Below are 15270 nucleotides of genomic sequence, written 5' to 3' on the forward strand. Positions count from 1 at the left end.
TTGTAAATTATCCCATACAATATAATATGATGTTTTTCTAGTTGTTCTCATTCTAATTGTGCTTATTTCCATATGGCACATTATATTCATAACATTTTTAAATTCATTGAACGAAGGAGGTGTATCTGAAATCCAATTTCTAGTTATTATTTTCCTGGCCACTGCTAGGATAGACCATAACAAGGGAAGCTTAATCTTTTTAACACATTGAGGTACAGGTGTGTTGAATAATATAAGAGACTTAGAAATAATGAAATTATCTGTACAAAGAGCCTGCAAAAATTCATTAATTGACTTCCAGTATTCTTTCAACTTCATACAGTCATAAAACATATGAGCCCAGTCAGCATTAATTTCTACATTACATCTCTTACATAGATTATCTTTATTATTTATTTTATTCATCATCAAAGGTGTATAAAAAGATCTATGTAAAAATTTCCATGTATAAAGTCTCCAGACAATGGAAGATGTAGTTCTATAAGCAGATTCTAATATATATTGTTTATCTTGTTGAGTTGGTGGGTCCCCATTAATAGAGGTGAAATAATTCCAGTATGAATCTACACTGTAAAAAGTTTCTTGTCTGATAATTTTATGTATATATGAAAGTTTACCTTTATCAGAAACTTTATGCTGTAAATTTAATATCAAGTAATCAATCAGTTTTGGAATAGATTCTTTAACTGTTATAGACATTAGATCTATTCTATCAATGAGGTGTTGTCTAAAGATCTGAACCTCTAACCAGCAAGTTTCTCTTAGATCAAATTCTTGTTTTAAGAAATCTAGATTTTTAACTTTATTATCAGATATCAGCTGATACCAGTATTTTAGATCATTATCTATAGCTAAATGAGCTCCTTCAGAAGTAGATGACATAAGCATACCCTGAGTATACATTATAGGGAATACAATAAAATTCCATTCCCTATACTTAGGGTGCATGAATATAAAGTTACGATAACTAATAATAATATTTAATGGGTAACAAACCATATGTTTAGGTGTAATAGGTGAAGTACAAAATTCCTTTAGCAACCACAACATGGAGTTATTTACAATCATATTTTTATGTGTTAAGGAGATTTTCATGAAGTGCATACTAATTAGCTCCCAATAATCTTTCCATTTTGCGATATATGACTGATCTATTAATAAAGTAATAACTTTTATAATAGAAGAGATAATATATAAATTAAAGTCTGGAAAAGAAATACCCCCTTGAGACCAGCTATTAGTATGTTTCCTTAATGCAATCCTAGGTCTATTAGGTGCCCATAAGAAATGTAACATTAGTGTATTCAGTTTCTTGATAATTATTTTTGTAGGTGAAAGTATTATTGATTGTATTAAGTATAAAATCTTGGGGAATATTATCATTTTAATTGCAAGTCTCCCCTCCATAGTAAAAAACATTATTCCAGGTATTAAAAAGATTTTGTATATTAAGAAAACAGGTATTAGTTATTATATATAATAGATTTACTATCTTTAGATAGTATTATACCTAAATAAGTTATCTGACCTGAATTGGGTACATATTTAGTAAAATCACTAATGAGAATATTTTTTCGTGTATATATAGGTAGTATTTTAGTTTTTTCTTCATTGAATATTAAACCAGAAATACTTTTAAAATTCATCATTTTATCAAATAAAGACTGCATAGAAGAATTAGATCCTGCTGATGTAATTAGAACATCATCTGCAAAAAATTGAATTTTTGATGTTGTATTTTCATCTATTTCAAAACCCTCTATGTCAGTACTGTTTCTAATCAAATTAGCCCAAGGCTCCATTACTAAAGTGAATAATAGTGGAGAAAGTGGACATCCTTGCTTTGTACCTTTAAGAATGGGTATTTTTTGTGAAACATATGTTCCTACCTTAATATAAGCCAGCGTTCCTTTGTATAAATGCTCAATTAAATTTACAAATGCATCAGAGAAGTTTGTGCATTTCAGTAAGGTAAACAGATAGTCCCAACTTACTGAATCAAATGCTGAACCTATATCAAGACTAATAAGTGTTAAATCTTTTTTTCCTATTTGCAAAATCAATTAATGTTAAAGTTCTTCTTATATTATCAAAAGTATTTCTATTTACAATGAAGCCCGTCTGATCTATATCTATAATGCCGGGATGATTGTCTTCAATCTATCAGCAAAAATACTCATAAACATTTTATAATCAACATTAAGTAATGAGATGGGTCAATATGAAGAACATCTAGTTGGATCTTTATTAGGTTTTAAAATTGGTGAAATAAATGTATATTGCCAAGATGGGGGGGTTATTAACTCAGTTTGGGCCAAAATAAAAACCTTATGTATTAATGAATATGTAGTTTTAGAAAGGATTTTATATACCTTTGGTATAATACCATCATTACCCGGTGCTTTGTTTGATTTAAGCTTATTTATTTGTGTAATAACTTCTGTATATGAAATACTCTTGTCCAATAGTTTAATCTGTTGTTTATTAAGCTTTTTATTCATGTTTGTGGTTATAAACTCCTTTATTTTATCTTTAGGTTCCATGTTAATGTTGTTATGGTTAATCTTGTGAAAGTGATTTCTAAATTCATCCAGTATTTCTGGTATATTAGAAACATTCTTCTTTTTCCTTAGAGAAAAGATTTCTTTGATATGGTTTTGTTTATTCAATCTTTTTGTTTTATTTTTAAGTCTATGTAAGTATTTGGGGCTTATTGAATAAGACAAAAACTTGTATTTCTCTAAAGTTATTTTAACTTTATGAGTTAAAATTTCTTTGTATTTCTCATTTAGTTTATTTATTTCTTCAATAACTTTCTTGTCCATAATATTTTCTTTATTATTATGTTTATAAGAGTCTAATTTACTTTGAATATCTAACAATTCCTTATCCCAAGATTTCCTTTTATTATTATACCATCTGATACTTTGTCCATATAGATATGATTTTAAGGCATCCCAAACATAGACAATGGAGACTTCAGGAGTATTATTTATGTCTAGAAAATGTTGTACTTCTGAAAGTATATATTCTTTATAGTCTTTTAGCTGAGTTAAGTATGCTGGTATCCTTTTGATCTGAACATTATGAGTATTTTTTATCATGAATTCAAAAACAATTGAGTTATGATCAGATATAGGACATGAAATGATTTTGGAATTAATTAAATCTGTTACCATCTGGTTAGAAATAAAGACCCTATCTATTTTTGAATAAGTTTTGTATCTGTTAGAAAAAAGGTGTATGGTAATGATTTTGAATCTATCTGATTATTAATATCATTCAAATGATAAGAATTAGCAAAATCATTTAAATGTTTTGCATTAGATGTAATTCTTCTTTTCCTTATAGTGGTAGTATCACTTTCATGTAGTATACAATTAAAATCACCAGCTAAAATAATATCCCCTATAGAGAATGATATGATCTTATCAATATGATGTTTCACTGTATTAATACCAATTCCAGGTATCCAATATACATTAATTAAAGTGTAAGTCTTCCCATTAATTTGTATTGTAACCATACAAAACATTCCTTTGTCATCCTGAAAAGACTTAATGGTTTTAGGAATGGGCATACTTTTATTCCATAAAATAGCCACTCCTCTTTTTTTCTGAGTGTGCTCTGAACTAACCAATACTGTATACTTATTAGTGGCTAGTTTATCAATCTCTTTTTTCAAGAGATGGGTTTCTTGCAGGAAGACTAGATTGGCCTTGTGTAAATTAATGTATCTTATTAGGCTTGCCCTTTTACACGGATTATTCAATCCATTAATGTTTAAAGAAATTCCTTTTAAAGATGTCATTTGGCATTTTTAAAACTCAAGAATCTTATGATCGAAATAACAAATAACAAGATAAATAATGTTACATCTCCTCTTTTAGGTGTACCTTTAAATATAGCTGTATTTATTAAATCTCTTATGGGATTTTGTATAGGATTCAGTTTTGTTTGTAGTGACAATGAGTATACAAAATATATTGTGGATGTCAAAACTATATACATATAACAATGAACAAGTGAAAATAATGTAAGGATTAAACCTTGCATCCAGCCTGAGTTGAAAACTCCAACTTAGAGTAGTATTTACTACTCAAGTTAACCCCTACCCTAAGCAGCAGTACCTCAGCTACCACCTTATCAATTTAATACTAGTTATATTTAACTGAGGTTAACAGTTTTCAATTCAATTATCTATCAAGACAAAACTACACATTTGGTAAAACAGCATCATATAAACTAAAATAAACTTTTTTTTAAACTGTTCATACAACTATATAGATCTATGTAATATATAACACTTGTATTCAAATAGCATTCAAATAATCTTGATGTTAGAAATCAAGAGGAGAGAAAATTAGGTTCTAACATTCATTTAAATCAAAAACTTTGGCTAATATGATTCAGACATTACATATATTAAGATGCATCTATTTTCTGTCGTGTGAATACTATTAACAGCTTCCAAAAAAAAAATCTTGAATTGTTTGTATATGAGCATTTACTTAAACTCATTATTGTCAATAGAGTAAAATATTGTATTCATAAAAATTATTATAAATCATATTGCATAGTTATGCAAATTCTCAGAAACACTTGCATTATTAAAAAAAGCCATCACACACATACACACAGACACACACACACATACATACACACACACACATACACATACACACACACACACACACACACACACACACACACATATATATATATATATATATATATATGATCTCACTGAGTTATGTCCTTGTTGAGCACTATCCTACTTGCTGTCCCTAGAATAAATCTGTCTGCTTTATAGAAAATAATGCACAGCAAACACATTTTAGTAACCAGATTTTACAATCATGCTAACCTATTGCTTTAAAATATATCACATGACATTTCTTCCAGAATAGAATTATAAAATTGTTTATGCTTGTCAATCAGATGAATTAAATGAATTATAATAAAGTATATGTTTGGAACAAAAAGTTTTAACACAGATTATTATGCTGCTGTTAAGTAGATTTTCAAAAACATTTAAATAAATGTTTCATTTTCTATGCCTTCTAAAATAAGACATTTACTTACTACAAGAAACTACATCATTTAAACTCATTATAACTGACATTTTATGAATAGAGTATTTTTCCTGAATCTGTGGTGTGTCAGTATGATAACTAGGTCAGAGGTTATACTAACTGCTTTCAGTTTCTCTGTGAGAATTCTGTGAGTTGAAGCTTTTGAAGTAGTTCATGGACACTGTGCATGAGACAGCCCACATCCCAGATTGTCTCCCTTAACATTTTGGCGGAAACTTATTAAAACTTGTGGCAAACATTCATTTTGTCAATAGAGTAAAATATTGTATTCAGAGAAATTATTATAAATCATATTGGATAGTTATGCAGATTCTCAGAAACACTTGCATTATTATAAAAAAAAGCCATCACACTCACACACACACATACACATACACACACACACACACACACACACACACACACACACACACATATATATATATATATATATATATATATATATATATATCTGATCTCACTGAGTTGTGTCTTTGTTGAGCACTATCCTACTTGCTGTCCCTAGAATAAATCTGTCTGCTTTATACAAAATAATGCACAGCAAACACATTTTAGTAACCAGATTTTACAATCATGCTAACCTACTGCTTTAAAATATATTGCATGACATTTCTTCCAGAATAGAGTTATAAGATTATTTATGCTTGTCAATCAGATGAATTAAATGAGTTATAGTAAAGTATATGTTTGGAACACAAATTTTTAACACAGATTATTATGCTGCTGTTAAGTAGATTTTCAAAAACATTTAAATAAATGTTTCATTTTCTATGCCTTCTAAAATAAGACATTTACTTACTACAAGAAACTACATAATTTAGACTCATTATAACTGGCATATTTTATGAATAGAGTATTTTTCCTGAATCTGTGGTGTGTCAGTATGATAACTATGTCAAAGGTTATACTAACTGCTTTCAGTTTCTCTGTGAGAATTCTGTGAGTTGAAGCTTTTGAAGTAGTTCATGGACACTGTGCATGAGACAGCCCACATCTCAGATTGTTTCTCTTAACATTTTGGCGGGAAACTTATTAAAACTAGTGACAAACATTCATTTAGTAGTGTAAATGCATGTAAACATGACAAAACCTTCACAATGTATTCCACAGACCATTACAGCCTCTTACTTCTTTTCAGAAAGAGAAACAAATTGAATCACAGCTTGCCATTAAATCTTCAGATATTTTGACTGGTTATGAAACAAAATATTATAACTGACATATTTTATGAATAGAGTATTTTCCTGAATCTGTGGTGTGTCAGTGTGATAACTATGTCAAAGGTTATACTAACTGCTTTCAGTTTCTCTGTGAGAATTCTGTGAGCTGAAGCTTCTGAAGTAACTCATGAACACTGTGTATGAGACAGCCCACATCTCAGATTGTCTCTCTTAACATTTTGGCGGGAAACTTATTAAAAACTAGTGACAAACATTCATTTAGCAGTGTAAATGCATCTAAACATGACAAAACCTTCACAATGTATTCCACAGATCATTACAGCCTCTATGTAAGTGAAATTAAGCCCAAAATTACCAACAAGCAATAAAACTCAACATTCTTCTCCCAACTCAATTTTCATACAAATCCTATTATTCACTGTGCCCACACAATCAAAAGCATTTCTATATATTAATAAAGAAAAGAAAAGAGAGTAGAAAATAAAAGGAGTGAGGCAGAAATAAAAAATGTAAGAGAAAGCTGTAAGAAGTATATACAATGGAATGTTACTTACTGTTTATATTAATAGAGTTAAAAATAAAGCATATTATTTACTCTTATTTAGTTCTGATTATTATTAGTTAAAGCATAACATATTATTTACAAACAGGCATAAGCAGTATAATCAAGAAAGTATAATTAGAAATAGCATTTGAAGAACTTATAAAAACTTTTACAAGGAATAAATATGTTATTATTCTATTAATGATATTTTCATTACTGTTCTCTCCCTGCCCTCCCCCACCCTTTACCCACTACATAATCTAAATAGAATGTCATTGTTTAAACAAAGAAAATAATAAAAGGAGAAGGAAAAAAAGGTAAAGATAAAAAAATGTATCAAATTACTAACCTTACTTCTTTTCAGAAAGAACAACAAATTGAATCACAGCTTGCCATTAAATCTTCAGGTATTTTGACTGGTTATGAAACAAAACATTTCTTTGCACATAGAGAATAACTTTGATTAAATCTTTTCCAAAATATTTGTAGCTTTCTGGAAATGCAGGAACTATATTCAAAAATATTAATAATGAACTAAAATGATGAGAGAAAAAAACATATAACAAATCATTTGTTTTTTAGTCTCTTCTTCTTCTCTGAAGTCTTCCACGAAGCTTCAGTTGCCAATCTCTTTAATGAAGAACTAGCCCATTCCATTTCTTCTATTTTATCCAAAATCCTTTTTCTTTGACAAACAGTAAAGCAGAGTCTAAATCATCGAAAACCTTAGGACCATCAGGAAGGAAGATTTTAAGCTTGGCAGGAAACAGAAGGTATGTTTTAAACTGTGCTTTTTAAGCTCCCTTATTAGTGGCAGAAAAACTTTTCTTTTAGCTATTACCATGGAAGAATAGTCATTGTCAAAACGCACAGTTGTCTCATTAATCTTAACAGGAGCTTTAGCCCAAGCAGATTTAAGAACCATCTCTTTATCAAAAGATGATAGAAATCTAACTATAACTGATCTAGGATATTTTTTGTTAGAGTTAGTATTAGCTATAGATCTATGTGCTCTTTCGATACCAAAAGAGAATGCTTCTGGCAAGTCTAAAGTTTTAGGGAGCCAAGTTGTTAAAAAAGAAGTAATATTGTTACCTTCAATATTTTCTGGCAGTCCAAAAATCCTAATGTTATTGCGCCTAGATCTATTTTCCAGGTCATCCATCTTTGTTTGTAAATGCGTATTTTGTTTCAGCAGAAACTCAATGTTGATTTCCTCTTCTTGGATTCTATTTTCCATGTCATTCACAGCTTCTTCTATGCCTGTCATCTGGTTCTTCTGTTGTTGCAGGTCTGTATGTAACAGGTCTATTTGTTTTGTAGTTTTTTCTATGAAGGTGTCTATTTTAGTATCCATTTTATCCATTTTATCAGTAAGTTGCTGGATTATAATTATCAGAGAGTGAAGTTCTTTCTTGATGCTGGAGTCTTGAGAATTTGTCTTACTGGAACTCATTTCAGACTGATAAACTGACAGGAAAATTTCCACAGTGGTTTATGACAGGAATATTGTTAAGATTTCCTTTCTTTTTTAGATATAGTTCAAGAACTATATAAAACAAACGTATTTAGAAAGAAAATTACTTCAAAAATTAATTTTTTAAGTAATTAATTCCTGTCAGTGTAATGAAATTGGTGGAGCTGAAGAAAATCTGCTGCTATCCTGTGTTCATCCTTGGCCACGCCGTGATATTTCCTTTGAGTGTGTACCTTATTATTGCATTCCTCTGTGGGTGGGTGTGTATTTCTGATGGACATCATTAGCCATGGTTTGTGTGCATGCCCTGCATCCTCCAGTAAATGGCCTTGTGGGATATCACCCCTTGAAAAGTGTGGTAGAACCTTGTTGGGGGGGCCCTTTGGTACCAAGATATTTTTTTTTCCAGGAATCTTTGGGTTAGAGTGTTCGGGCTTGAGTAGTGTTCCCAGTCTATATTAGGGTAGTTGAAGTCACCTAGTATGATGGTGTTTGGAGATACATTTATCCCTCCAATGTTTTCAGGAAGGCCATGTGAGGTTCCTGAGTTTGAGAGGGTGGCCTGTAACATGCTACAAATTGCAGAGCAGTCTTGCCTATGGTTAATTGCACCTGGATGGTCTCCGATGCATCGTCGTTGCCACCAACCTTGAGGTGTGGGTGTCCTTTATGAATATGGACACCCCTCCTTTCTTGGTGTTGTCCGGATTTTGGGGCCGGAACGCGTGATATGAGGTGAAACCTGTTAGTGCTGGGGTGCTCTCAGGAGCCTTGAACCAGGTTTCTGTCACAGCACAGACATCGATGTTCTCCATATTGAGAAGGGCCTCGAGTGCATCTTGAGATTGAGACTTCTGGCATTGAGCAGCATTACCCTTAGTTTTTTCCTTTGGTGTTCTAGGGTGGTAGGTTTAGAATTTGAGCCTTGCCTAAAAAGGCACTATGGGGTGGCAAGAGCCTTTGCCAATATCCAGAAGCCCAGGGTGACAGGTGTAAGCCGTCCCTTGCGCAGCGTGGCTTGTCCAGCATGTCATCCCAGGCAGACAGACATTGGATCCCCTTTGAATGACACCAGAATTTAAGCCAATTATTAAAGCTGATCATCTTATCACTGTATTGTGGCATCATTCTAGGTGAAGGTAGGATACTGCTCAAGGTCAGGGTCATACCTGCCTGGGCTACATAATCAGAGAGCTCCTCGATGTCCCTTTTCATGTAGTCCAAGGAGGTACGTCTCAGGTCGTTGACACCAGCGTGGACAATGACTGAGTCGTACTTGCACCTGCTGTTGAGAGACCTGAGTGCTTGCGTTATGTGGCGGATTCTAGCGCCCGACAGGCAGCATGACATCAGCAGCCCAAACACATGCTCTGTGATATTTCCTGTTTGCGTGCATACCTTATTATTGCATTCCTGTTTGCGTGCATACCTTATTATTGCATTCCTCTGTGGGTGGGTGTGTATTTCTGATGGACATCATTAGCCATGGTTTGTGTGCATGCCCTGCATCCTCCAGTAAATGGCCTTGTGGGATATCACCCCTTGAAAAGTGTGGTAGAACTGTGAGCTGTACCAGATATGGGAGTCATGGTAACCACTGGGGTTGCCAGCTCACACATTTAGGATGATTCCCTTAGCATTATACATGACCTGGCAGTTAATGGAGTGGAACCCTTTCTACTGATGTATAGCCTTCCCTGTTCCCCAGTCGGTGCTTTGATCTCAATGTGTGTGCAGTCTATTGCACCCAAGACTTTAGGAAAGTGTGCTACAGGGTAGAAATTCTGCATAGTTCTAGCTCTGTTCTCAGGGGTATGGGGAAAATATACATACTCACTGCCATGCTGTAGCATAGCAATCAGGAATTGGTGTAGGATCCTGAATTCTGATGCATGTGACACCCCCAACATGTCCCCTGTAGGTCTCTGAAAGGTTGTTACAATTAATATTTTCAGTGCTACACAAACCTTGATCTCCACAGGTATTAGTTCCCTGCAGTTTGCCCTTGATCTCAGGTGATAATGACAGAGAGGTTGCAGAGTTTCTGGAGTGTGTCTGCATCCACCCTGTAGCGCTCTACTATTTCCACCTCATGTAGACCATGAAAAGTTAAATGGGGTCTAAATACCCTTCTCCTTCTTGCCTCAGGTCTAGCAGCAGCAGCAGCACAGACATAAACCTGTTGCACATACACATGCAGAAGAGCAGCAGCCCACAACATTCTTTTCATCCAGTGTAGTTTCCATGCCAGGCAAAAGTGTACATTAAGTGTACACGATTGTTTTATAGCTTGTTGACTAGCTCCACCATCTTGGACTGGCTGATTAGCATACAGTTCAGCTGCTTATAAAGTAATTAGCATGCCACAATGTTACTGTGCTTGCTCAGCTCTACATATCTTATAGAGCAGCTTACTGAATACAAATCGGCGCACAGTGTTACATGCACATGGTTTTAGCAAGCTGTGTATGGTTTATTGAATCCTGCCCATTGTCTATGTCTGCAAGAACTGCACTTGTACTATTTCTTTGAGAAATAATCTAATTCTGAGCTTGACATCAGTAGTTATCATGATGAAACAAGCAGAATATGAGGGATGTCCAGAGAAGTAGCAGATAATTTGATTCTGTCAGCCCACCAGTCTTCTGAATTTAAGTACATATGAGATACAAAATTACACACTGAGGTATAAAACAGAATGTGATCTGATGGACTGAGAGACTGGAGTACATGCAGTAATATAGATAAAATGTGGGCAATACCATTGAAGATGTCTAGTGTTATGCCACCCAAAGAAAACATGAGTACTATTGTGTTTGAAAAGCTAATAATGCTGTTAAGGAAAACACAGCCTTAAAAAGTTTACAACAAAATTGACATGTATAAACTGACAAAAATCACAACACAATGGCGTGTAGTTAAAGAACTTAGAAAGTATAAGAACTCTGTTGTTATACACAGAACAGGTGGTGGGGGAGTAAGCCTGCTCTTCTTGATAAAAAAAACTTTAACCTTATTGCTAATGATATCTATGAGGCTCTAACAAAGTGTCCAAGAAAATAATTTAACAGAGACTTCTTGAATACATGTGTTATTCGCAGAGAATGTTAAGTGAAAATTAAGTTAAAAGGCTTTGGGGTCAACACCCTTTAGACCACTATGGTTATCCCTTGTTGTAAGAGCTTTCTTAGCCGTATTAATCTTATTGATTCTTCAACAGATTTTGTGCCCTACAGAGTAGGAAAGTTTTTGGATGAGGTGCTTAAATCATTTGTATTTAAGATTGATTTGTTTGCTAAAATACATATGATTTTTTGAAAAAAAAACTTAAGAACAGAATATGGGAAGATACCTCCCACTGGACTGCAGTAGTTGTGACATTACTGTATGCATCGACTTCACACTCTGAGTATTCAAACATGACATTGATTACAGGAGAAGGACACAAACAAAAATATACTAATTTACTGCATTTTTGTTTACACCCTATTACTTTTCATTTAATGCTAAGTTTTATTTGCAGAAAATAAGGCTGAAGATGGGAACATTATTTGCTTCCATGCTCACTAATATCTTTATGCGAGATTGAGCAGTGATATATTTATGCATCAAATATTTAACAGGCATGCCATTTATTTTCCTACAGATATGCATATGGCTTAATTTGTGTATAAACTGGGAACAGTGAAAAACGGGTGTACCAACACCAGAGCTAAACATTTGTAAATACTCTGGGATTGTGAATTATCTATATGACACAGCTACAAACTGAAATTGTTGATAAGCTATCTGAAACCTGATTTATAGTCTGTGAGATGGCTTTCTTAAAATATGCAAGTATGTACCCTCCATGTCCAGTTATGCCATGTAGAACTCTTTTTTTCTGTGAATGGAAGAAACATATTCACTGTTAACATCTCAAGGTTGTCTGCCTGTACATATGTATTTAGTTCTGAAACTTCTAGCACTGGTCTATGCATTATCCATTTTTTCTTCTTCTGAAGCTTTTCCCTAGTTAGGAGTTGCCACAGCAGATCACCTGTCTGCTCATGATTGGCTGTTGAGTTTTATGGTGTTGAGATGCCAGCCCAGCACCTAACCTTCCACAGAAGGCACACACATGTGCTCACTCATGCCTATGGCCAATTTACAGTGTCCAATCCACCTACAGCATGTCTTTGGGATGAAACCGGAGCACCCGGAGGAAACTCATGCGACCACAGGAAGGACATGCAGACTCCACACAGAAGGCACCCCAGCCAAGGATTGAACCAGAGAATCTCCTGCTGTGAAGTGGGAATGTTAACTGCTGCACCACCATGGCTGCCCCTATGCATTACCCCTTTGAGAATCAGAAATAGTCCGTAATTGTCACATTACTCTTTTGCATTCATTGCCTAGTCCTCATAAACACAAGAGCCTGTAATTATGAGGTGTTATGATCTATGACAAATCAAATGTAACAGAAATTATACTGTGAAATATTGGCTGTTGTTTGTATTGTGCATTTTTCTGAAATTATGGATACAGGCAGATAAAGCTGGAAACTACCTCCAAGTTTAATGGGGAATAGGGTAGAAGGGTACAAAATGTGTACCCATTTTGGGTTCTAGAATTTAAAATTTAATCTTCAAGACAACAAGATCATAATGATGAATGAGGGAATATAAACTAATTCTAAGACTGCAGTATTTTGGTTATTTTTGCTACTCTGAGATACAGAAATCTGAGTTAGCATGTATGTGCTCCCCAAATTGAGGGTGTGATGGGATGCTTCAAGGGTAGAGCAGCAAGATTTAAAATCTTCTGTTTATTTACTAGAATTGTACTTTAATTTTAAAAGTGGCACAACTTGCATTATTGGGTTTTGTTTTTTCTAAAGTGGAGCAGTGTAGAATGAAGTCACTTTAATGATCTTTGCTAACATTTCCTTTTTCTTGACAGTCCTGTGGCAGGTGATGGTTGTGTTTTTCTGTACTCCTGCAGGTCACAAGTTTTCTTTCAAAAAAATGTTTTTTCACTTGTAAGGCAATTTGCTTGTAATTGAAGAGTATGGGGGGGGGGGGACAGCAGAGCTCCATAATTAAGATCTTGTCTCCCCCTCTGTCTGCAAATGCATAATATAGACATCAGCTTATTTACCAAAAAGCAAGGTTTGAGCACCTGGGTCATATCATACTTGATATTTTCTAATCCAAGGGTAAGAATAGCTTAAAGCCTTGCATGATTTTTCATGCCTGATATCACTTACCTAGAGAAAGTGACCACTGCATCGTGAGTGCATTATAGAGTGTGGACACAATTTTCTCAAACATAGCATTAAACTTTTCCACTTCGCCCTTATTGTCTGATTTTGTACATATCTGTGTACATTCCTGTACTTTTTGCAAAATGTAACTTTGATATGTGATCATGTGGGCCATATAATTCAGGAGCCCTGACACCAGTTTACTGGATAAATAATATCTATCCAGCAACCCTAGTTCTCTGTCCCCAAGTAAAGTGACCAGAGACACTGTCTTCCTAAACAATACTGTAGTGGAAAGACAGACGGTTAAAGGTTTCATTTTTCAGTTATTATGACTCTCTTGGCTATCTATCTGTAGTTATTGTATGTAAACCGTCTTCTCTTTTGGGTGCTGCTGAAACCATGATTATGAGTCTTGATAACTTCTTGAGATATTTGAAGCAGAGCAGAGGCAGTCCAATCTGATACTGACTGGTGCATTATTTTCAAGTTATCTTTTCCTTGGGAAAGACGGATCTCCTGTAGGCCAAATAACTCTATTATATAACTGAGAGGGCCTCAGCAGAGATAATGTACTCAGCAGAGATTCAGGTGTCTGTGTGGATATTTCTGTATGGTCAGAATCTGCTTATGATGGGAGATCAATATGGCCCATGCCAAAGTCCTCCTCTTCTTCAAATGATATAGCACATGGGCTACATTTATTTTGGCATCATGGAAGTCTATGATCACATTATGTATAAGCACACAAACTTTCACAGGTCTGAGACTGCAAAGATGTTTGCAGAGAATTACAGACAGGTTGGAAAATCTAGTTATGACACAAAAACAACAGAAAGTTGTTAAACTAAAATGTGTATGATTGATTTATGTTACAGTAATACTCACCAGAGATGGTACATCATACAGGTAAATGTCAAATGAATAAGGAAGGAAGAAAACATCAAACATGCAGTTTGATTCAACTGTTGTAGTAATACTGCATACACAAAAACACAAAAACCACAAAAAGCACAAAAAAAGCAAGAGGTAGTCTTAGTTTAAATAAGATATTCAAAAAGGGAATCTTGATCAAATGTCGGGGCATTCAAGAACCAAATGATTATGAAAGCCCTGTCCCTGGAACACGGTATAAATGCGAGATAATAAAATTTGCATGTGTGCATGTGTGTCTACATGCATACTCAAGTGTGTCTGTGTGCATCTGTGTTTGTGTGTGTGTGTGTGTGTGTGTGTGTGTGTGTGTGTGTGTGTGTGTGTGTGTGTGTGTGTGTGTGTGTGTGTGTGTGTGTGTACACCATCTGAAAGAGAGAGAGAGTAAAAGAGAGGTGAAGAAATAAACTGTATTACTCAAGAAAAGATAATATGACTATGCATTTAAACTGTGGGCAGGGTTATGGGCTATTTAAGCAATCATGTTTAACTACTCTGTTATTTCTTACATTTCAGTAACTTTTTGTTTGTGAAATATTTTGTATTTCACCTGATCTGAATCTGAAATTAGTTAATATTGATCAGTGCACTGATGTTGTAAACAAAACTAAATACATACATACATACATACATAAATACATAAACAAATAAATAAATAAATAGATGTGTAATAATGTCAATTCTGGGTAAATCAAAACATGAGCAAAAGCACTGGGGTCTGTGGCACAGAAAGATGTAACCTTCCCTGCCACACAGAAGATCTGAGATTAACTAGTGACCCAGGAGATGGA

Source organism: Protopterus annectens, chromosome 2.part2, assembly GCF_019279795.1.
Source record: "Protopterus annectens isolate FY-2018-M chromosome 2.part2, PAN1.0, whole genome shotgun sequence".
Taxonomy (NCBI): domain Eukaryota; kingdom Metazoa; phylum Chordata; order Ceratodontiformes; family Protopteridae; genus Protopterus; species Protopterus annectens.